Below are 24,752 nucleotides of genomic sequence, written 5' to 3' on the forward strand. Positions count from 1 at the left end.
TAGAGTTAACTGAACAAGGCAAACAAACGGATTCAAGAAATGAGACATCTCCCAGGCCAGACAGCTTCTGAGAATCCCAACTGGCTGGCTCAGACAGCATTTCTGGGGAAGCAGAAGAGAGGCATAGGAAACAACTGGGCTGGGCGAGGCTCAGAAGCCCTGATCTCCTGCGCCACCATAACAAATGAATGAATGAATGAATGAATGAATGAATGAATGAATGAATGAATGAAACTTACGTGTGTGTGTGTGTGTGTGTGTGAACATGTGAATGTAACTAAAATCAAGGTTAAGAACCATTTCTTCTAGATCTAAATGGGACACCCCCAAATTCAGCAGCAATCACCCAGCTCGTTTTGAAGATGTTCTACTGGAGTTGAACAAGGTCAGTGTCCCTGGCTGCCTTCTTATCTTTGTCTCTCGAAGGCTATTGGATCAGGTCATGGCCTGGGTGGGAGGTCAATCATGAGCTGACATAACTGCTCATAACCTTCCCATAGCCAGCGGCCGGTACACTCATTAGGCAGTAGGGGTTGAAACAATCGAGGTAGGAGTTGCTGGGGCTGGACTGGGCCAGGATGGTATTGAGAGGCAGCACAATAGGGCTGGCGTAGCTGGGTCCCTGACCAATAGAGCCTACATTGCTGGGTTCCTGAGCCAAAGACAGATTTGAGGAGTTGGAACAAATTCCTGGAATGTGTCTAGCCTGGCATGAAGGCATACACCTATTACTTGTTGGCTGGTCTTGCTACTGGGCGAAAGCAGCAAGCTCAGGGTGGGGCTGGCACTGAAGAGTCCACCAAAAAGCCCATGTCATCTGTAAGTCTGTTTAGAAGGCACACGGGCGGATCTGCTACTGGACCAATGGAAACAAGCCTGCTCACGTGGAGGAAAGGTGGAGAGTAAAAGAGGCCTGCCAGAGGAACAGATGATCCCTCCATGAGCAGTATTCCCAGAGCACAGGAGAGGAGCAGGAGTGGCCGGGTACCAACCAGGCCTCCCTTGGAACTGTCTCCCTCCCGCCAGGCTCTGTGCCTGCCCACTGCTTCCCTGCTAACTGAATCCCACTTGTAAGCAATGCCATCTTGGTTACCCTCTACTAAAGTGCAGAATCCTGAAAGGAAAGGCACTCCAGTTCAACAGGTCTGTGGAGTTAGTTCATCAATTGTTCAACCGATTTGAGTCGGATGCATTGGGAAATGAGATTCATTCAGGGTGACTTAAGAAGATGCCATTAGAGCCGGCGGGCAGTGGTGGCACACGCCTTTAATCCCAGCACTCAGGAGGCAGAGGCAGGCAGATTTCTGAGTTTGAGGCCAGCCTGGTCTACAAAGTGAGTTCCAGGACAGCCAGGGCTACACAGAGAAACCTTGTCTCAAAAAAAAAAAAAAACAAAAACAAAAACAAAAAAAGAAGATTCCCTTAAAACTCCAACTTTGGACTCGACACCTCTGGTCACCAGAAAGGGAGCTGGAGCTGAGGCAGGAGGATAGCAGAAAGATCTCCAACACTTCCAGCACCCTTGAGGAGCTTTTAGCCTTGTTACAGGGAAATACACAATGAACAGGCCCAAGCACTGGCAATGTGGTGCTGGCAGGTCGTGCCCACCCCCTTCCTTCTCCTTTGCTCAACCTTTAGATTCTAAAGCCAGCCTCCCCCCCCGCCCCCCGACCAAGGTCTATTCCCCTATCTGTCCACTTTCTTGTGCCTGACTAAAACTCCAAGGTCCAGCAATCAGAATTCATTATTTCGATACTCTGGTTAACCTGTTTAATCAGGACTTGTCAATTCAATCCAGCACAGACCTTCCCCCATTCCCCCTTAAAACCCACTCCCGAAGAAACACCTGCTGTCTGTCTTTGTCTGATCCAGAGGCAGGCCCCCTTCCCCTCCCACTTGTCCCTCTGGGGTACTGTCCTTTGTGCTGAGAATTTGTTGTCTGGGTGTGTGCTGTGTAGCCTCCATGGCAGAGCTAGGAAGTGTTACGAAGGGCCCCAGTGAAGGCCAGAGCTGAGTGCGGCTGTGTCAAAGAGCCCTTTCACACACTCTCACAGCTGAACCACACTGACTCTTTCATTCAGAGGCCCAGAAAGTTGGCTATTACAACCCCGTGGTTTTCTAAATACGAACATGGGTGTAACTTCCTGGTTCTGAGGCCTGCCTTGGTTCTGACCCTCCAGAGTCCTCCCTAGGATGTATTAAATGGAGTCATTCATAGGTGTTTGCAGGGTGCTTGAGGGCCCCACCCACCTTTTTTGCTTATTTTCTCCACTCTGTCCACTTGCCAAGTCCTGGTGGTGGGCTGAGTGGTTTCACAGTTGCTAGACTGTCTGTCACAGTAAAGCTCACGAGGCACCCTTGTGAGAATGTCACCAGCCAGACTGTCAGTGGGAAGGGAGGACTGTGACCATCAATCAAACGGAGCCAGTTGAGGTGGTCGAGGTGGTGCTCCTCCGTGTTCCCAGCTCTCGGGGGAAGGAGCCAGGAGGATCGGATCAAAACCAGATTAGCGAGTTCAAGTTCGAGGCCACTGTGGGCTACATGAGGCAATGGTTCAAAACAAGAAAGACAGAAAAAAAAGTTAAAAGAGTTAGGCTTCGGGAATTAGAGAGGAGACCAAGAAGGGTGAAAATAGGGCACGAGGATGGGTGGGAGTGGGGGAGAGGGTGCATGGGACAGGAAAGATGCACAAGGCTCTCAGGAAAGGGCCACAGGGGATAAGAGCAGCAAAGAGAGGGAGGCGAGGGGAAGGAGCACTAAGACACTCAGATTGTAAAATGCTATACTGAGCTCTAATACCTTGTACGGTAATTTTACATTTTAAAGAGTTGAATGCTTTCGAGACTTATTTACTTCTATTTCATTTGTATGCGTGTTTGTCTGAATGGATGTTTGTGTCCAAGAGAGCAAGAAAGAGATTGGGACTAGAGTTACAGACAGTTGCGAGCTGCCATGTGAGTGCTGGGAAATGAGTTTGAGTCCTCTGAAGAACAGTCAGTCTCTCCAGCACACTAACATCCAGTTAGTTAGTTAGTTAGTTAGTTAGTTAGTTAGTTAGTTAGTTAGTGTTTTTTTTTTCCAGACTGAGTTTCTCTGTGTAACCCTGGCTATCCTGGAACTCGCTCTGTAGACCAGGCTGGCCTTGAAGAACTTGCTTCTGCCTCCTGAGCACTGAGATCCAAGTCTGGATTCAAAATCTGCACCATGCAGATGTGTAGGAATCAAATCAGCATCAGACTTGTGGGTGTCAATTCTGCACCAGGCTTCACGATGACACCTGGTTGGGAAAAGCATTCAGAGCTGAGCTGCACACAAATGTGGAGAAGCCACAGAAGGGAATGGGAGAACCCATGGTAGGGGGCGGGACTGGAGTTAGGCCCGCTGGATGGACGGCTGCTTCCTAGTACAGATCTGTCACAGATACTGGAGCACTGGCTGTCTCTAACTTGGGGTGGCTGGAAAAAAAGAAAGAACGAGACAAGCCAGGCCCTTAGAAAGTGCGTGTGCTACAGCAATAAGTCTGTGGGACTGCGTTCTTGCAATTGTCTTTCACTGCACATACTTTTTGCCTACAAGAATTCTAAGCACTGAGCTGGAGACCTTCTATAATGAGATCTGATGTTCTGTTCTATCATGCAGGAATACATGCAAATATAGCGCTCATATGAATAAATAAGTACACTGTAGCTGTCTTCTGACACACCAGAAGAGGGCGTCAGATCTCATTACGGGTGGTTGTGAGCCACCATGTGGTTGCTGGGATTTGAACTCAGGACCTTTGGAAGAGGAGTCAGTGCTCTTACCCACTGAGCCATCTCACCAGCCCTTAATAAATAAACCTTTTTTAAAAAGAAAAGAAGTCTAGTCAAGACCTAAAGAGTTGGCTCATTGGTTAAGAGCTCTTATTGCAGCTGGTCTACAAAGTGAGTTCCAGGACAGCCAGGGCTATACAGAGAAACCCTGTCTCAAAAAACAAAAAAACAAAAAAACAAAACAAAACAAAACAAAAAAAAGAGCTCTTATTGCCCTTCCAGAGGACCTGGGTTCCATTCCTGCCACTCACACAGCAGCTCATTACTGTCTGTAACTCCAGTCCCAAAAGACCCAAAGCCCTCTCCTGATCTTTGAGGGCACCAGGTATATACATGGTGAACATATGTTTGTGAAGGCCAACACACTCATACACATAAAAAAAAATAGCTTACAAAACAAAATAAATCTTGTTTTTCTTTTGTTTTTCTTTTTTCTTTTTTTTTTAAATGAGTACACTGTCACAGTCAGATCCCATTACAGATAGTTGTGAGCCACCATGTGGTTGCTGGGATTTGAACTCAGGACCTCTGGAAGAGCAGTCAATGCTCTTAACCACTGAGCCATCTCTCCAACAAAATAAAACTTACAAAACTTATGAAACGAACTGCCGTCAGACTGAGTCCTAGTTAGTTTTCCTTTCAGCAGAACTAATAGATTAGCAATTCCTGTGTATTCCTGGCTTAATGGAGCTAGGTTCTCATGGTGTTAAGGAAAGATGGCACAGCGATATGGAGAGTCTTTGCTGTACTGGAGCTAGAATTAGCAATATGAATTCCTGTTTCCTAATATATACCCATGCCACAGTGTCTTTTTGTTGTTGTTGTTTTGATCTTTGTTTCCTGACTTAAGTTCTCTCTAGTACATAGCTCTGGCTGTCCTAGAACTTGCTATGTATTCAAACTTACAGAGATCTACCTGCCTCTGTCTGCTGAGTGCTGGGATTAAAGATCCACACCATTCTGCCAGCCTTTGTTTCTGTGTGTCTGTGCATGTGCTGATGTGGACACATGTGCCTGAAGCTCACAACTCAAAGTCCGAGCCTTCAAGCAGAGACACCAGTAGAAGTGAGTGCAGTTAGCAACCAGGCACCATTTTTTTCTTCATTTTCTTTTAATTGAAAATATTTCTTTCTAGCAATATATTCTGACCATGGCTTCCTTCCCCTCCCTCATTGCCTCCTGGATCCTCCTCCTATCCCCCACCCCCATCCAACTCCACACCTCCTCTCTCTCTTTTTATAAAAGCATTAGAAACAGATACAGACACAAACACACACATGATCATTAAAAAGAAAAAGCAAACGTAAAAACATAGACTTGGAAACTGTATATACATGTAAAGGACCGGTAAGGTTAAAAAACGCCCCCCAAAGGCAGTATAAAGCAAAATACCTCCCAAAATGCCATTGAATTCTTTTTGTGTTGGCCATCTGCTGCTGGGCATTGGGCCTGCCATGAAGTGTATACACAATGAGAGACTCCATTCAAAGCTTATTTTTCTCAAGTAGCTGTCAGTTAGAGATAGCTTCTTAGTTAGGAATGAGACCTAATGCCCACCTCCATGTCCCAGCACTGGGGCCACATCTGGCTTGGACCTGTGCAGATGTGTGTGCTGCCACAGTCTCCATGTGGTCATACGCACGTCAGTCCTGTCGTGTCTGGAGGACACTGTTTCCTTGGCGTCTCCCATCCCACCTGGCTCTTATCTCCTAGTCTGCATATTTCCCTGAGTCCTGAGGGGAGGAATTTAATAAAGCCATACCCTCTCAACTGAGTTTTTCAAGATCTCCGTGTCTCTGGATATTGGTCAGGGGTGGTTCTCTGCATCAGTTCCTTTTTGCCATAGGAGAAAGCATCTCTGATGACTGCTGAGCAAGACTGATCTGGTGTGGTCCCATGTATCCATTTCTAAACAGCAAACAGAAGGTCTTCGAGCATGGCTTGCTGTTGGTTTGGGTTGGGCCAAATTGAAGGCTGAACCAGAAAGTAAGTAGTGCTCCAAGAATTGTCATTCCCTGAGGCTGATCTAGAAGACCCTGGAAAGCGGTATCAACTGATCGCCACTGGTCAAATGTGGGGCAAACATCACGATAAGTAATGTTGCCTGTACCTCGCTGAGTAAGGACCTTTACTGATTCAGTAATGGTCAGCGAACAAATAATGCAAAATAATGCAATACATAAATGATAAACAAGGGTGAGGGAAACCTTCATTACAAGAAAATGTCACTAAACACAGGATGGCGGAGGTAGAGGGTCGAGAGCAGAAACTTAACCTGGTGAAAGCTTGGTAAGAAAGAGGCAACTATAATTGCCCTCCCACCCTCAGAGTCTATGTCTTTGGACTGAACCAACTGCAGATCAAAACTCTTTTTCTTACTTGTGTCAAAACATCGTTCTAAATGACACACGACACACTGTAATAGTTATTTAGAGTAGCCAACAAATCAGAGGAATACTGGAGGTACATGAAGCAGCTGCCATAGGGCCACTGCTCTCAAATACCAATGTGACTGTGCCCACTTCCACTTACAGAAGAGAGTTTCTCCTTCATAAAGCACCCAGGAAACTCTGGGCAACAGAAGCTGCTAGGAGAATATTCCCTCTGCAGGAGGGGTGAAGAAACTTCACTGTTAGAGGCCTGGGGTATGGAAAACAGCGAGCTTGCCTCCTGTGTATGAGACCCTGAGTCTGATGCTCTGAACTTGAAAAACACAAAAAAGCAACCCAGGGCTGAGGTACAACAGCTACACCTGTAACCACTACACCTGTAACCACTACACCTGTAACCACTACACCTGTAACCACTACACCTGTAACCACTACACCTGTAACCACCGGCTCTTAAGGGAGGCAGAGGCAGCAGAGTCCAAAGTTCAAGGCTGTCTCAAAAAAAAAAAACAACAACAAAAAGTAAGTAAATAAGTAAATATAAGGGCCAGAAGTGTAGCTCAGTGGTTGGGTGCTTGCCTAGTATTTAGAGGCTCCAGATTCATGTTTGCATTCACATAATCTCTGGTGAGGTCTTACATGGGAATTCAAGAGAGCTGTGCCTTGGAGAGCCCAGCTATCAGCCCTGTGCAGGGAGACACTTAGGCCTACCTCATTGGTCCTGTGCTAACAGTTACAATGATGACAAGGATCATGTAGACTTTGCTGTGGGGCTGAGGGTGTGGTCCATGGTAGTTCTCAGCTGAACTCTGGTCTTCTGAAAGTACAGTGTGTGCTCTGAGCCACTGTCTGTACTGGCACTTGCGTGAAGCCCTGGGTTTAGCCTCAACACAGAAGAAGAAGAGGGGGAAGAGGGCTCCACATCTTTTTCTGTCTTTTTTTTCCTGTTATCCACAGTTCTGAACAGTTAGATTATCTGCCTGGGGTCAAAGATACCTCCGTATATCCCTGTGAGCAGGATGGAGTGTTGGCCATTTACCTGGTTTCAGTGGTTTGTGCATTGCAGTATGGAAACTAAAAGCATTAGTGCAAGTCACATGCTTCCCGGAACTCGGTTCAGCTTTATGACAATTAGAAAATAAAGCTACTAAATTTCCCAAACAGTGCCAGGATTTGAATGTTTATGCGAACAATTTCATTTTTTAGTTGTGTGTATGAGTTCATGCGTGTGAACACAGAGAACTGCAGGTGGGTGGCAGCCACCTGACATCACTGCTGAGGACTGATGCTGGGTCCTCTGCAGAAGCAGTTCATGCCCTCACCCACCCAGCAAACAGTGCGGTACACAGTGAAAGATAAAATATCGGATCCAGCCGGGCGTGGTGGCGCACCCCTTTAATCCCAGCACTCAGGAAGCAGAGGCAGGTGGATTTCTGAGTTCGAGGCCAGCCTGGTCTACAGAGTGAGTTCCAGGACAGCCAGGGCTATACAGAGAAACCCTGTCTCGAAAAAACAAACAAACAAACAAACAAACAAACAAACAAAAAATATCGGATCCGGACCCCCAAGACCAAGTTCTCAGCATAAAAGAGGTTTATTTACCCCAGACAGACAAAGGACAGGAAATAAGAGGCAAAGACAGGAGACAGAGGATGAGGGAAAGAGAAAGGGAACAAAGGAGAGAGAGGAGAGGGAAAAGGGACATTTGTTCCAGAGTGCGACAAAGGACTGCTTCTGGATAGAGAGGAGACAGATGTGGCACATAGGAAAATGATGCTTTATAAAGGTAAAAGGAATGGGAGGATGAGGTGTTTAATTTTAATTGGACATGTTAATTAGGTGAGCTAAAGAGGGCTTTGATTGCTGGACTCCAGTACTTTGATAGTCCAACTTTGGTTGTAGCCTCAAGAGGAGGAAGTGGCCAAATAAGGGTGGCTAAGGTTAGGAATGTAATCTAAGGGTTTTAGTAAGGCAGAGGGAATGAGAGATCTGGCCAGAGTCCTTTCATATAGTATTTGGACTTCTCAGTATAAGTAAAATTTTGTATTGAGAGCAACCAATTGGCTTTGGTAGCATTTTATAAGAAAGTAGAGTCCATTTGTTTGCTATGTTTTTTGGATGCAGAATTGGCCTACAGGGAAGTACTCATTTGGTTGTGTGTGTGTGTGTGTGTGTGTGTGTGTGTGTGTGTGTGTGTATGAATGTATGTGTCTCTGTGGGTGTGTCTGTGTGTGTATGCATCTGTGTGTTTATGTGGTGTATGTCTCTGTGTTCATGGGTGCATGTGTATGTATATGTATCAGTATGCCTGTGTGGGTGCATGCATGTGTGTGCTTGTGTATACATGTGTGTCTATATGTGCATGTGTGTCTGTGTGTATACAAGTGTGTGCTGGGTGTGGTGGCGCACGCCTTTAATCCCAGCACTCGGGAGGCAGAGGCAGGTGGATTTCTGAGTTCGAGGCCAGCCTGGTCTACAAAGTGAGTTCCAGGACAGCCAGGGCTATACAGAGAAACCCTGTCTCAAAAAAACAAAAACAAACAAACAAAACAAACAAACAAACAAAACAAACAAGTGTGTGCCTGTGTATGTGTGTACATGCCCCTGTAGAGGCCACAAGAAAAAGCAGGAAGTGTTGTTAACAGTTGAGCTATTTTTCCAGTCCCAGGAAATGCTCATTTTTTAATATTGTTCATTTCCTGTGTGTATTCTCATAACTTTGTTATCAAAATTTGGAAACTACTTCCTTTTCTTTTTCTTTATTTAGTCCAAAGTGGCACAGGTTCATCTGGGGCAGAGAGCCAGGGGCACTGTTTTCATGTAAGGAAGGTGGTCTTGGTGACCTGACAGTGATGTCCCAGATGAGACTTATTACAGACAGCAGCATACAGCCCAACAACTTGAGCCAGCATCCCGGCCTTCAGCACCCGTTACCTCTGAGTCCCCTTCCTTTGTGGATGTACAGGCTGTTTTACTTGGGCCTCTGCCTCATCCTTCTCTTGAGCTTCAGCCTGCACAGTTGCTTCTCAAGGAAGTTTCAAGGAAGTTGGTGCTAAGACAAAGAGAGCTTCTTTTTTATTTTTTTAAGTTTATTTATTTTATGTGTATAGGTGTTTTGATTGCATGTATGTCTATATGCCACACATGTAGCTGGTGCCAAAAGAGGTCAGGAGAGTGTGTCAGGTCCCCTGGAATGATTGTGAGCTACCATGTGGGTATTGCGATCGAACCTGGGTCCTCTGGAAGAGCAGTGCTCCTAACCACTGACTGATCTCTCAGCCCAAACTATTAAATTAAAAAAAAAAATCAATGAAATTTCTAGCCAGAGGTAAAAGTGATGGTGGACATGTGATCCCAGTACTCCAGAAACGGATGAAGAAGAATAAGTCCAGCCAGGCGTGGTGGCGCACGCCTTTAATCCCAGCACTCGGGAGGCAGAGGCAGGTGGATTTCTGAGTTCGAGGCCAGCCTGGTCTACAAAGTGAGTTCCAGGACAGCCAGGGCTATAGAGAAACCCTGTCTCGAAAAAGCCAAAAAAAAAAAAAAAAAAAAAAAGATAAAAAAAAAAAAAAAGAATAAGTCCAAGCCCAGCCTAGGCCACACGGGAAGGAGAATCACACCTCTGAGGGTAGCTTAGGCTATATAGCAAGATCTTGTTCCCTCCTTCCACCACCACCCCCCCAAAAAAAAAGATAGGAAGGAAGGAATGAACAAATGAAGGAATGAAGAATGAAAGGTAAAGAAGAAAGTAGACCCAGGGACAGAGCTCAGCTGGAAGAGAAGATGTCTGTCGTGTACAAAGCCCTGGGCCAGATGCCAGCCATCTTATAAGACATGAGTGGTGACACACACCTGTAATCTCAGCACGTGAGAAGTGGAAGCGGAGGAACTGGAAACTCACATCCATCCTTGGCAGTGCGTCAAGCTCCCGGCCATCGGGAAGGCTGTGTGTAGACTCTGTATAGATACCATGTCATTACCAGGAACTCCAGTCTTCACCTAATTTGCTGCTTGCAGCAAGCCTCAGGCTAATGAGCTCTCTCACAGGTAGTGCCAACGATACTTAATGAAGTCACCTAAGAGCTGTGTTTTAGTATAGACCAGCATCTAATATATGCTCAGAGGGGGACACGATAGCCCTGCCCAAAAGGCATGTCCTGAGTCTACTCATGAGGAAACACAAGGCAAGCCCAAATTCAAAGACAGTCTACAAACGACTGACCTATCATCTGAAAAATGTCAGAGTAAGGAAGCAAAAAGAGAGTCTCCAGGATAAAACTGTTCCAGGATAAAAGAGCATAAATAGACTTGACAACAAAATGTTATGTGGTCTTGGAAATCCTAGACTCAGGAGGAAAAGCAAAAACAAAAACCAAGCAGATCGCTGGAGCCATCAAAGAAAGAAATAAGGACAATGGTTAATTCGGATTTCATTAACTGAACTGTGGCTGTGCAAAGGACACAGCTCCTAAAAGCTAGATGTCACGGTACACAACTATCTGTAACCCTAGCATTTAGGAGCTAGAGGCTGAAAGATGAAAGTTCAAGGTCAGCCTTGGCTACAAGTTCAAGTCCAGCCTGAGCTATAGGAGACCATATCCCATATCACAGAAAACAAAACAAAACAGAATCTGTCTTTTCTTGTGTTGGAAAATGCAACACTGAAGTGTTTATGGGTAAATGCCACCCTGTCTCTCCTAATGCTTGAGTGACTTGAGAAGTTGTGGGGTCTGTAGAAAGTATTTGGGCCACGGACACTTCCTGCTACAGAGTTCCCGTGATTATGGGTTAGCTATCACAAGAGGGGACAGCTATAACGTACCCTGTCCCAGCTTTGTTCCGTTTCTTGTTACAAAGAATCTGTTTGCATTTCTGCTTTTCTTTGTGAATTAAACCAGCACAGAGCCCAACTCTCTCTTGAACTTCCTAAGACTATGAACTAAAAGAAACCTTTTTTCTTTCTAAATGAATCACTGTCAGGTGCTCTGTTGTCACAATGGAAAATGAACTCAGTAACTGGGAAACTATGTGAGGGGCTGAACAGATGGCTCAGCAGCTAGGAATGCTGATAGCTCTTGCAAAAAGGAGCTGAATTTGGTTTCCAGTATCAGGCTGCTCACAACTGTAGCTCTAGTTCCAAAGCCCTCTGTCTTCTGTGGACATTTGCACAAACATTGTGCACATAAGACTCACACATAGCCAGGCAGTGGTGGCACACACTTATAATCCCAGCACTTGGGAGGCTGAGGTGAAAGGAAATAAAACTTGAGACCTGTTATTCATGTAATTTATGTCAAATAGCCCAAAGAGTTGTTTGTGAGCTTTGAAACCTGGGGCTGAGAACATAGCAGAACAGGCCAGGACATGTCAGGACTGGACCGGCGCCTCCCTATCTCCTGCCCTTCTGACCTATGTTTAAATGGACCAATCATGTGAAACCATGCCAATTCCTATCCCAGCCCCACCCCTTTTCTATAAAAACCCCTAGCTTCCAAGCCTCCTGGTCAAAACCACTGTCTCCTGCGTGAGATACTTTTAGAACCGGAGCTCCACCATTATGGCTCCACCATGTGGTAAACACCTCTGTCTCCTGCGGGAGATATGTGTCGGCCCGGAGCTCCATCATTAAACTACCTCATGCTTTTACATCAAGATGGTCGTCTGTTCCTGATTCTTGGGTGCGCACTGAACGGGAATTGAGTGGGGGTTTCCCCACTAGGTTCTTTCAGAGGCAAGCGGATTTCTGAGTTCGAGGCCAGCCTGGTCTACAGAGTGAGTTCCAGGAAAGTCAGGGCTATACAGAGAAAACCTGTCTTGAAAAACCAACCAACAACCAACCAAACAAACAAAAAAAACCCTCACACATAACCATAAATGAAAATAATAAATAAACATCGGACTGGGTAGAGGGTACAGTGCATGCCTTTAATTTAGGCAGAGGCAGGCAGATCTCTGTGTGAGTTTGGAGACAGCCAAGACTACACAATGAGATATTTATGTGGGAATCCTTTGTATGAGTCTTTCTTGCCATTTTTCTGAATGACAGAAATTATATAAATTAGAAGCGAAGCAGCCCATGGATGTGGTCAGAGGACAAGTACTCGGAATCTGTCCATTTGAAGGTGTATGCTTCTTGCTGGGGCCAGAGAAAGGGGCAGTAAGGCACTTTGATACCTGTGGGAAGGGACAGGTTGACACTCTCCAAAGCAGGCTTAGTGGCTGGAGCATTTGCTATGTCAGCCCAGGACCTGAGGCTAGGACTCAATTCTGGGCAGAGTCATCAAGCCCGAGAACAGAGGTCTTGCAGCTGTTTTGTGTCAGATGAGTCATAGGCTCCACGTAGCAAACAGCAAACAAATGTGTCCTAGGTAAATATGGGGACTGTATTAGGGTTTCTTGTCGTCCATAAAAGTAACTACTGTCCAAGCTTGCTTTTGTTACAGCCCATTAATAAATAGAATGCGCGCGCGCGCGTGTGTGTGTGTGTGTGTGTGTGTGTGTGTGTGTGTGTGTGTGTGTGTGTGTGTGTGTGATGAAACCTGAATTTTTAAAAAATGTGGTCATCTTTACCTAAGAGCATGGCCTGGGAATGTTTCTCTATCTAGTGGTAGAGACACAAGCTTTCTCTAAGCGGCTGTTCCTCTCTGAGAAGTAAAGGACCTCAGTAAAGGACCTTTACCTGATGCCAGTTGTCCCCTTTCCTACATCTCTGTCTTGCTTTAGTCTCTGCATTGCTAGTGATACAATTCCCACTATGTCGTTGCTTTTGGGAGCTGAGGTGGGCTGTAGAGATTGGCCAATGGCTGTGTTGGTTGCGTTTATCAACCTGACACAAACTATAGTCATTTTGCAAGAAGGAACTTCAGCCAAAGGGTGACCTCCAACAGCCTGTAAGCAAGTCTGTGGGGGCATTTTTTCTTGATAATGGTTGGTTTGGGAGGCAGGTAGTCCTGGGAGGTGTAAGAAAACAGGCTGAGGGACCCTTAGGGAGCACGACACTTAGGGAGCATGTCAGCATGCACTGTTTCTTCATGACCTCTGTGAATTTCTACCTCTCAGTTCTTCCTTGAGTTCCTGACCTGACCTGTCCTGACTTCCCTCCACGACTGTGAGCTGTAAGCCAAATAAACCCTTTCCTCTCTAAAGTGCATTTGGCCAGTGGTCTGTCACAGTGACAGAAACCAAACTTGACTAGCTATCAAAAGCACTCGTTACACAGTCATCCTGGTTAGCCTGCATCTCAGCACCCACATAACAAGTCAGACATGCCAAGTCCAAGAGAGGCAGAGGTGCAAAGTTCTCTGAGGCTTGCTGGCTTCCAATTTAGTTGAAAAAAAATATTGCCCCAGGTTCAGGGGAAAATTCTGCATGGAAGCATTAAGCAAGCTACAGAGGAAGACACCACCGGATCCCCTCTTCTGACCTCTACAAGTGTGCACAAGTTTGTGCAGCCACATATCATACGGTGCATGAACTCACACGGGAACATGAGTACCACAACCGATAACTCAATTACAAAAACACATGGGGTCTTAGCTTTTTGTTTTAGCCTGAACGTCCTTATACATTTTAAATTTTTATTTATTTGTTTATTTATTTATTTATTTATTTATTTATTTATTTATTTATTTAGGTTTTTCGAGACAGGGTTTCTCTTTATAGCCCTGGCTGTTCTGTAACTCAATAGACCAGGCCTCGAACTCAGAAACCCGCCTGTCTCTGCCTCCCAAGTGCTGGGATTAAAGACGTGAACCACCAACGCTTGGCAGTCCCACATTTTAAAGGACAAGTAGGACAAACTTCTTAAAACAAGGGGAGGCCAATTTGGGGACCATCGGACGTGTGAGAGATCTTGTAAGTGCTGCCAACACTCCATAGTTTGACTCCAAACTGTGCCTGGGAGGGGCCTGGAATGAATGAACTGCTGGGGAGGGGACAGCGGCTTGCTTTCCCTTTTCTGCTGCCCACCTGGCCTGTGAGGACCTCAGGACACGGGACAAGGTGCCTGTCCTTAAAACACCTGGCCAGGTTACTGCCAGTACAGCCACAGGGGGGGGCATGGAAAAACACCCGTGCCTCTGAGCCATGCTGAGTCATCTGGGCGTAGGCACTGCTGGGTTTCATTCTTGCAACATAAAGAGCTAACAGAGTCCAGACAGAATCTAGCCTGGGTTTTGTAACGCCTTTTTTTTTTTTTTAACCTTTTAATATTTTTATTTTATGCGTTTGGGGTTTTGCCTGCATGTATCTGCACACCATGTGCATGCAGTGCCCACAGGGGCCAGAAGAGGGCGTCAGATTGCCTGGGACTGGAGTTACAGATGGAGCATGTGCTGCCAATCAAGCCCAGGTCCTGCGGGAGAGCAGCCCATGCTATTACCCACTGAGCCTTCTCAGCAGCCCTGTAACACTTTTTAAAGACAAGTTCAGAGCACATTCACTTCATGAACTAAATAGGCTGCTCTAGAGGCTGGGAGAGACAGCAGTACACAGAAGCAGCTTAGCCGCCAGCTCACCTTTGAGGGATCTGAGTGCTCCGGCAAAGGCAGTGTGATGTTTGATCTCTGAAAGGTGATCAAGAAATAGCTGGGATTTGCCGCTCTCAGTGAGTCTCCAAACCTCTGATCTCTTTGGCTTTAACCACTGTTGATCTTGGGCTTCTCCCTGGACAGAATTTTATAGACTAAAAGTCCCCTCCATCTTCCTTCCCCAGACCGGAAGTCTTTGTTTAGAAGAGAGATCTGTGTAGTCCAGGGCAACGTCGCTTCAGATGTCTGACTTTAGAACTACAGTTTACAGGAGATAATCTGGAAGGCAGGTGGGCTAGCACTTGACCACCACAGACAAGCCTCGTGGCCTCATTTATTTTCCTCATAGCTCCAAAGCATTGCCTTCAGGCAGAGACTCGAGGCAGGGATGGTACCTGGCTCTGCAGCCACAGTCCTGCTGATTCTGAGGAAATGCTCTGGAAGATCAGCTGGGAGAGTCCAGAGTCTAACACCCACCGCGGTGCTGCGGCCACATCCAATCCCAGAGTCTACCTCACCTCTCACATGGGGTTCACAACTTGGCATTTAATCACAAGACATTTGCTTTCCCTGGTGAGAGGGAAGGCTTGGGAAGCAGGCATCTGCTGCTTTTTCCCTTCCTGGTTTTCCTTCTGCCTCCTGAGCTGGGCAGAGAGAGGTCCTTTGGAAGGAAGTGGGTAAAGAGCCTGGGGTTGTGGCGACAGAAACCATTCTTTCCAGGCAACAAGTTAGTGTCCTGACCCTGGCGTGTGGAGCCAGAGGTGGCATGGCTGGTGGGCCACACTACCACACGTGGATGTCTAGGACCTGAATGTCTGTGTCTCAGGGTGTGTACTGGCATGTGAATTACACTAGAGCCTTCTTGCCTAAGAAAATTTTATACAACGCAGGGCACATAACTATATATAAGTGGGTATAGAAGGCCAATTGACAGATAATACATTGCAAAAAATATTATTTTTAAAAAGTCTTTTAAATTTAAAAAATTATATTTATTGTGTGTATGTATATGTGTGCTGCTGCTGCTGCTGCTGCTGGTGTGTGTGTTAGATACATACCCACTACAGGGTGTATGTATGTATGTATGTATGTATGTATATAAAGATCGTCACAGGACAACTTTCAAAAGTCAATTTTTGCCCCCTAATATGTATGCCCTAAATTTTCCTTTTACAAACCTGAATCAATTTAAGGAATAAACAGATAACAAGGTAAGCTGCCTAAAATATATTTACCAAGCTGGTGTACGCCTTTGATCCCAGCATTTGGGAGGCAGAGGCAAGCAGGTCTCTGAATTCAAGCCCAGTTAGGTCCATAGAGAGTTCCAGGAAATCCAGAGTTCCATAGAAAAACCCTGCTTCAAAATAAAATAAAACAACAGTAACAAAACAAGGAGAAAGAAAGAAAAGACAAACAATAAATAAATAAAATATTCACTTTTTGCAACTAAAATTGGTATTTTTCTTTTGCCAAGGCTGTGATTGGATCTAAGACCCCATAGTTGCTGGTCAATCATCCTACTCTTTCTCTTTCTTTATCTTCCTCTCTTTCTTTCTTTCTTTCTTTCTTTCTTTCTTTCTTTCTTTCTTTCTTTCTTTCTTTCTCTCTCTCTCTCTCTCTCTCTCTCTCTCTCTCTCTCTTTCTTTCTTTCTTTCTTTCTTTCTTTCTTTTACATATGTGAATACACTGTCACTCTCTTTAGACACACTGGAAACCATTTTCCAGTCTGTACTGTGGTTAGGATCTCTCAGACCCTTCTCCCTTCTCCTCCTTGCCCCCCGCCCCCCGTCCTCCACAGAGCTACTCTTGCTTCTTCTCCCTGTCCCCTCCTACTTGTCACTTCTAAAGTTTCCCCTCTGTCCACAGGTCACTCCACATCCTGTGCAGTGTGCCTCCAGAATGTCACCCACCCACTTCTGAAGACTGGGTAGCTCCTCCGTCCAACTTCAGACATGGTAGACACTCTCGCAGAGCCAACCAGTATCCCAGGACACACTCATCTCCCAGACTAATCACCAGCATGCTCATCTCATCGGTCCTTGTGTCTCTCAGAGGGCCCTGCAGCTGCCTCAGTTGATTGGCCTGAGGCTCACCAGCTGCCCAGCTGCTCCAGCTGCTCCAGCTGCTCCAGCTGCTCTTGTCTCTCATCAGGTAGCTTCCTGACTCATTCCCTCAAGTGCAGGCCTTCTTCAGCTTGATTTCAGGAAATGGTGTCTGAGCATAGTCTAATAATCTTGGTGTGGTTTAAGAGAATGAAAAAAAAATGCAGCAGACACACACACACACACACACACACACACACACACACACACACACACACACGAAGGGGGCTTTGTTTTTGAGACAGTGTCTTACTATCTGTATCCCCGGCTGGTCTTAAATCTATGGCAATCTTGTCTTCTATTCCCAAGGTCTGTGATTATAGGTATGGACCACCACACTTGGCTAGAAGTGACTATTTATTTATTTATTTATTTACTTCATATGCTTGTATACCGGTGCATTTAGGTGCACTGTGGGTGTGCAGATGGCCTCAGAGGTCAAAGGGTTTGGGATCTCCCAATGTCCGTCCTGGAAACCAAACTGGGGTCTTCTGGAAGATCAGCAAGCCACATCCCAGCCTATAGAAATAGTGTTAAAACCAGTGGTTTCTCTCTCAGCCATCTCTGTGGATGTCATCTTAGGCTGGGCCCTGACTGGTCTGGGTGACGACAGTTCTGGGCCTCTCTCTGTCAGCCTTCTGTACTGTCTCTCACTTTAGCTTCTCTCAACCCTTCCCATGGTGGAGGCAACAGCATTTTCCCAAGAACCCACACGACTTCATCACATTGACTAACTCTCCCTTCTCCCTGAATCTCACATCCTACAAGGGCCCCAAGCTGAGTTTCCTCCACCAATGAAATCTCTCACGTCCACCTGTCCTTCCCTGCTTACAGCTTCTCCTTTGAGTCCTCAGCCTCCTCTGAACCCTCATCCATCCTTTTTCCAATTAAACCTCCCTAAAGCAAAAGTTCTCACATTTTCTTGACTGCGATCCACAATAAGAAATAAACTATAAAGTCGGGTGGCGATGGTGCACGCTTTTAATCCCAGCGTCGAGGAGACAGAGGCAGGCAGAGTTTGAGGCCAGCCTGGTCTATAGAGAAAGTTCTGGAATAGCCAGTGCTACACAGAGAAACACTGTTTTGCACAAACTGAAAATATATTTTATTTTACAACCCAGCACCCACCTACACACACACACACACACCAAAAAACTATGCACAAAAATACTGCACTCCGATTCTTAGAAATTTGTGGTTTGCCTGGTTGAGCTTTTGTGAACTTAACACATTTAGAGTTATCTGGGAAGAGGAACCTCAACTGAGAAAACGCCTCTGTCTCAGTCACCTGTAGACAAATCTGTAGACAAATCATTTCTGGGTTAGTGATTGATGTGGAAGGAGCCAGCCCACTAACGGTGGTGTCGCCTCTGGGCTGGAAGCCCTGGGCATATGTGAGCACAGGCTGAGCACGCCATGGAGAGCAGGCCAACAAGCAGTACCTCTCCATCCATGTCTGCCTACATTAGCTCTGGCCTCCAGGTTCCTACCCTGAATTCCTGCAGTGACTTCCTTCAGTGCACTGTAACCTGTAAGCCAAATAAACTCCTTCCTCCTCAAGTTGCTTTTGGTCATGATCTTTATCATAGCAACAGAGGAGTAACTAGACAACGACCCACTACTCAGTTAGCTTTGCAAGCTAAGTGGGACAGAGGCCACAACCTGCAGACACCACCCCAAACAGTCCTGAGTGTCTCCAGTGAAGGTTTGTGGCCATCCCTGTCTCCGGAGACTTTAGGTCCAGTCTTTTCACCCAGCATCATAGGATAACCCCGTTTCTCCTCCCTGTCACCAGCTACGCCTTCTAGACTCTCTGGGCTCTGGTGGCCTCGTAGACAGTAGAGACTATGAATGAAACTTTTTCCCTAAGAGATCAGTGAGGTGCTCTGTGGGAAAGAGAGTTTGCTACACAATCCTGAGTCTGATACCCAGACGCCATGATATAGGGAGAAAACCAACTTCAGCAAGTCTCTGACCTCCATATTCTTGTGAGGACACACACACGCTCACACTCGCACATATCATATACACGCTATGATAATGACATCCTCATTGTGGCACACATGTTCCCACACTCCAACATATCATATGCACGCTATGATAATAAAAAAAAATTTATTTTGAGAAAGAAAGAGCTGGAGAGATGGCTTAGTAGTTAAGAGCACTGGTTGCTCTTCCAGAGGACCTGAGTTCAATTCCCAGCAACCACATGGTGGCTCACAACCATCTGTAATGAGATCCGATGTCCTCTTCTGGTGCGTCTGAAGAGAGCTACAGTGTATTCATATAAATGAAAATAAATAAATCTTTAAAAAGATAGAAAGAAAATTATTCCCTGAAAGCTAAGGATAGACAAAATGGTCCATTTATTTTCTTTTACCTATAAGGTAAAGGAAGTCTGGGATTGCAATGTCCAATAATCAAACATCTCTCTCCTCTCTGTACCTTCATGCCTGCATCTTTTCCCATCGTCCCTTGTCTCCTTTAGCTATGTGAAAACCATACCACGGTCCAGGAAGGAGAAAGGACACAGGGAGATAAGGATGGAGTCAGGAATAGCTTGGAGTGCCAAGGCTGCTGCATTTCACACAGTTGAAAGACAGGAGCTAAAGGTGAGCTGAGCTAAAGCACGGTTGCAGGATAGTCGATCAGACCGTGAGTCCCAAGAGTGTGTTTATTGTTTACTGGAAAACCCTGGTTTTGGTTGGGTGTGGCTCAGCCTTAGCCTACACCTTTAATTCAAGAATGTTCTGCTTGGCTTTTGTAAACAGGATTAAATAAAGTGAACCACAGGTCAGGGGGCAGAGCAAGCAATCAGTTGACAAAAAGTGAACGTAGGATTATTTAAAAAAGAAATCAGAGAGAGTAAGAGGAAGTCAGAAGGATGGATAGAGAGGCACAGGAAGTAGAAGGGAGGACATTGAGTTGGAAGGAGGTTTCTTAGAGATGGCGTGAGAGAGGGACATTGTTTCTAGGATGTCAGCTGAGGAGGAAGTTCAGCTGGGTGCTTTCTCTTCCTCTCTGAGCTAGCTGGTTTTCACCACAGCATCTGGCTCCTGAGTCTCCCCATTGGTAAAGTTGAACAACTGAGATTTTGTTTAAAAAACAACAGACCATAACCAAGCCAGCCTCCTCAGGCTGGGGTCTTACATCCACTTGGAGGCTGCGGGGGATAGATGTTTCTGGACAGTTCTGATCATTGAAAGTGAGACTAAGAGAACTGATTAGCCCAGAGAAGAAAACAGCAGGGTTTTTGTTTTGTTTTGTTTTCAAAACCTGGCCGGGCATGGTGGCACACACCTTTAATCCCAGCACTTGGGAAGCAGAGGCAGGCGGATTTCTAAATTTGAGGCCAGCCTGGTCTACAAAGTGAGTTCAAGGCTACACAGAGAAACCCTGTCTTGAAAAACCAAAAAAAAAAAAAAAAAAAAAAAAGAAAAGAAAGAAAGAAAGAAAGAAAAACAGAAAAAAAAAAAAGAAAAGAAAATCTGACATCTTATTGGAACTAGCACAGGGTGGACCAGGGACAGATCCTAGACAGAAGGGTGAAAGCATTGTTGTTGGTGGCTCACGTGTGGCTACAGAGGCATCCTGGAGGGCAGATACGAAGGAAGAATGCAGCATGGAGTCTATGGGCCAGACTGAGAGAGAACTACACAGGCGCCTGGCTCAGCCGTGCAAGCTGAGCTCTGGCCTCTTCCCTGCCCAGGAGGCCACCAGCAGCCAAACCACGGAGGGATAGTAAGGAACCTGGAGTGCCACAGAGTTGCTGTGACCTAGGAATTGTTGCTGTTGCTGTGTAGAGACATGCAAGAGAGTCTTGACAGAAGAAACAACAGATTCGCATGACTACCCCAAGAAAAAGAGGATATTTTTCTGTGACCTCACTTTAGATTACATTACTTTATTTATCATGTGTGTGTGTGGGGGGGGGGACAGGGTTGCGTGTGTAATACAGAAAAGGTGTCAGCGTCAGAGGATGACTTTCAGAGGTCTCTGCTCCCATCATGTGGGTCCTGGGGACCAAGCTCAGGTTGGCAGGCTTGGTAGCTGCTGAGCCATCTTGCTGACCCCATGGGCATATTAATTACAAAGATTCCTAACAAGGATAGAGCGGCTACCATTGCAGGTTGGTGGTAGATGTAGTTCTTGCTTGCTTGGCAAACAGCTGTATAATTTTGCTTTCCCACAGGCTGGTAGCAAAGGAAAATACATTTAAAAAATTTTAAGTCACGGGGAGAAAAAAAAAAAAAAAACAACAAACCAAGTGGAAGCAACTCTTTTTCTCCTCAGATCTGCTCACGTTTACTTTGAGAAAGCACACGTGTCGGCAGAGTTACGGAGACTGGTTCTGCCCATGGCAGGTGCTCAGAACAGGGCGGCTTATAATTATTTCCATTTGTCTTGTGTTTGCTCACAAAAGTAGAGGAAATTATAAGAGGCGGGCAATGGCTGTCATTACTTACCTTGGAAATTGTCCATCATGGTTTCTCATGTGTATTTCCTAAAGAAATGACTGTTGACTGTGGTCTAGCCCTGGGTAATCTGGCCTAGTCATTTTGGTGCCTGTCTTAGGATTTCCATTGCTGTGAAGGAACACCACAGCAACAGCAACTCATAAAATGCAACATTTAATTAGGGCTGGCTTACAGGTTCGGTCCATTATCATCAATGGTGGGAAGTATGGCAGCATGCAGGCAGACCAGAGTTCTACATCTTGATCTGAAGGCAGTCAGGAGGAGACTGGGCAGAGCTTAAGCACGTATATTCCTCAAAGCCTGCAAACATACTTCCTCCACAAGATCACACCTACTCCACAAGGGCACACCTCCTAATAGTGCCACTTCCCTTGGCCAAACACTCAAACACATGAGACTATGAGGGCCATATCTATTCAGACCACCACAGTGCCCAAACTTACCACAAGCCTGTATGTCACCAGTTAAAAACTGACTTTCTCCAACCCCCTACTTTCAAGAACACCCACCTCAGTAGCTCTGTCATGTCTGAGGAAGAATGAGCTAAGCTGGGCATGACAGCCCACATCTGCAACCCAGCACTTGGGTGGTTGAGGCATAATCATGAGACCAAATTTGAGAGCAGTCCAGGCTCCACAGAAAGTCCCTGCCCCAACAAAACAAAATAGTCACACAGCCTCTTCAACCACTTGATTTATCATTCCGTGCCTGGCATTTCTGCCAGAAACTGGGGATAAAGTGACCAAGGGATTGCAGCATGAGCTGGCACCAAGAAGCTCACGGGTGGACGTGAAATTCTGCGTGAAGTAGGGCCTGCTCATTCTGAAAAGAAACCCTTGTTCCTCCTGACTCCTCACCCCGGTTTCCGGTTCCCTCTCTCACTTCAGCCTTGTCTTTCTGCGTCAGCATCACATGCTCTCTTCTCCTCAGTTTGTGGTTGTGGTTGTTATTGTTTGTTCTACAAAGAACGGTTTGCATTCCTTATCTTTCCGGCCACCAAGCTGTGCAGGTAGTCCTGAAAATGCTCACTCTATCAGTGGTCAGGATGCTTGCTGGACCCTTATGGCAGAGTTATCACTGTTCTTGCCTTCGACCCAAGAGGGCATGCGTGAATACCTCTATCTGCATCTCTCTGTGTCTGTCATCACTTTCTCCTTATGTGGCATAGGGGTCCAGCCTCCATCTTTTTCTGCCTGCTACCCATTCTAGGAGATGACAGTCACCTCAAAGACTCCAGAGACATTCCCACTTTGCTCCATCTGGAGTCTCCCCTGACCTCAGACCCTTACTTTCTCTTCCTGGGCATGCTGTTGGGTTTCAGATCTGTGGGAAGGAAGAACGAGAACTGTGATTTTAGAACTGACTCCTCTCTCTGCCATCAACTGAATCGGGGGCCGAATCAGAAGCCTCTGTGACCTCTGTCACTGTCCCCTCTCTTTCAGGGAATCTTCCTGCCACTGAGATCCATTAGAGCTGACTCCAAGCCATCAGTCCCAACGAGGAATGGTGAATTGGCTTCATCTAATGTGTCACTTCCATGTGCTAAGGATTTGGAGACAGCACTTGGCCTCACAAGAAAACACTGCGGTGCCTGGTTGTGCTCCCACAGCAGGATTCACACTTCGTTCCTTCATTAGCTCTGCACCTTCTCTGGTGAACAAACAGAGCTCAGCCCTTCCTGTTGCAGGTTGCCACTGCCCTGGGCACTCTCTCTCTTAGGACTAGGCCCCTTAATAAACATTTCCCACTTGTGATTCCTCATCACCACAGAAACGTTGCCATCACCCTACACATATATCAGTGAGGACTAGAAATCAAACATGTATTGATAGTAAATCATGAAGAAACATTTTAAACAATCCTTTGGTGTGTTGCAATTTATCATGTATTAGAGCAGAAAGTAATTGTCACAATATGCAGGAGATGGATATGTGCTTACTTGTTTTTACATAAGATTAAATCTTGGCTGAATATTTGATCCTGCAAGGTGTAGAAACGTTTCAGTATTCTTCAAAGTTGACCAATATTTTGTTTTCTAAATAGTCAGTGCTGGGCTGGAGAGATGGCTTAGTGGTTAAGAGCACTGACTGCTCTTCCAAAGGTCTTGAGTTCAAATCCCAGCAACCACATGGTGGCTCACAACTATCTGTAATGGGATCTGATGCCCTCTTCTGATGTGTCTGAAGACAGAGATAGGACAGTGTACTCACATGCATAAAATAAATAAATCTTAATATATAAATAGTCAGAGCTGAGAATATTGCCTTGTAGAACTATAAAATGGCAGAAATGTGCTCACAGTGACTTCAGAGATTGTTAGAAACTCTATTCTAATCACAAACCCAAATCATCTAACAATCAAAATATTATTATTATTTTATGTTGTATGGGTGTTTTGCATGCATGCATACCTGTATGCCTTGTGTGTGCTCGGTGCCTGGGGAGACCAGAAGAGGACCTGAAGTGACAGACAGTTGTGAACCACCATGGGATGCGATGCTGAGAATCCAATCCAAGTCTTCTGGAAGAGCAGTCAGTGTTCTTCAGTGCTGACCCACCCTCCAGCCCTCACAGTGCTTCAAAAGAGAAAACAATTCAAATAGCAATTTTTATGATTTTTAAAAAATATATCTTATTTATCTTATATATATATGTTGAGTACACTGTAGCTGTCTTCAGACACACCAGAAGAGGGCATTGGATTCCATTACAGATGGTTGCTAGCCACCATGTGGTTGCTGGAAAATGAACTCAGGACCTCTGGAAGAGCAGTCAGGGCTCTTAACCACTGAGCCATCTCTCCAGCCCACAATTTCTAAAATCAAACGCTCTGACACAATGCACTAATCTGATGCTTACATGCTAAATAATGACACAAATATTAAAAGTCTTTGCTTCCTAAAAGTAAGCCACTATGTTTTTCTAAGAGCAAAAAGTCTCGAACAGCAGAAACACTGCTTCTCACGATGCAGAAGCATCCGGAATCTGAGCCACGGTGTACCAGCCAGACAGCACGCACAGGGCAAAGTGTACGCTGTGTGTCCTGAACTAAGGCTGCAATGAGATCCTGCATGGGTGAAGACTGCCAGAAACCCCTCAGATTTGTCATCTGCTTGATTTGGAATTAATCTGTCTGGAAAGCCTTCAGTGTCATCACCCTCTGAATACGCTCCACATTTAGTGACCCACAGTCCAAAACGCTGAGTCTTGGAATACCAGAAATATGCCAAAACTTCCACGTATCCTCTACCTTCTGACTCTCTCACCCCCACCATTAAGACCTTGCATTGTCCCTCCAAAACAGTGGTTTTCAACACCTGGGGGGGGGGGTTGAACGCCCTTCTTATAAGGGGTCACCTCAGACCATCTGCATATCAGATATTACATTCTGATTTGTAGCAGTAGCAAAATTACAGTTATGAAGTAGCAATGAAAATAATTT

At 45.7% G+C, this 24,752-nt stretch overlaps 1 long non-coding RNA gene across 1 annotated transcript; it reads right to left on the reverse strand.

The window, feature by feature from the left end:
* Positions 1-1,927: 1,927 nt before the first annotated feature.
* Positions 1,928-15,675, reverse strand: Gm41147. Its single transcript, XR_874595.2, has 3 exons — positions 14,719-15,675; positions 10,055-10,159; positions 1,928-2,537 (listed from the first exon to the last, which is right to left on the reverse strand). It is a non-coding gene; the product is annotated as a predicted gene, 41147 (long non-coding RNA).
* Between the last annotated feature and the right edge of the window lie 9,077 nt (positions 15,676-24,752).

This window comes from Mus musculus, chromosome 14 (genome assembly GCF_000001635.26).
Source record: "Mus musculus strain C57BL/6J chromosome 14, GRCm38.p6 C57BL/6J".
NCBI lineage: Eukaryota > Metazoa > Chordata > Mammalia > Rodentia > Muridae > Mus > Mus musculus.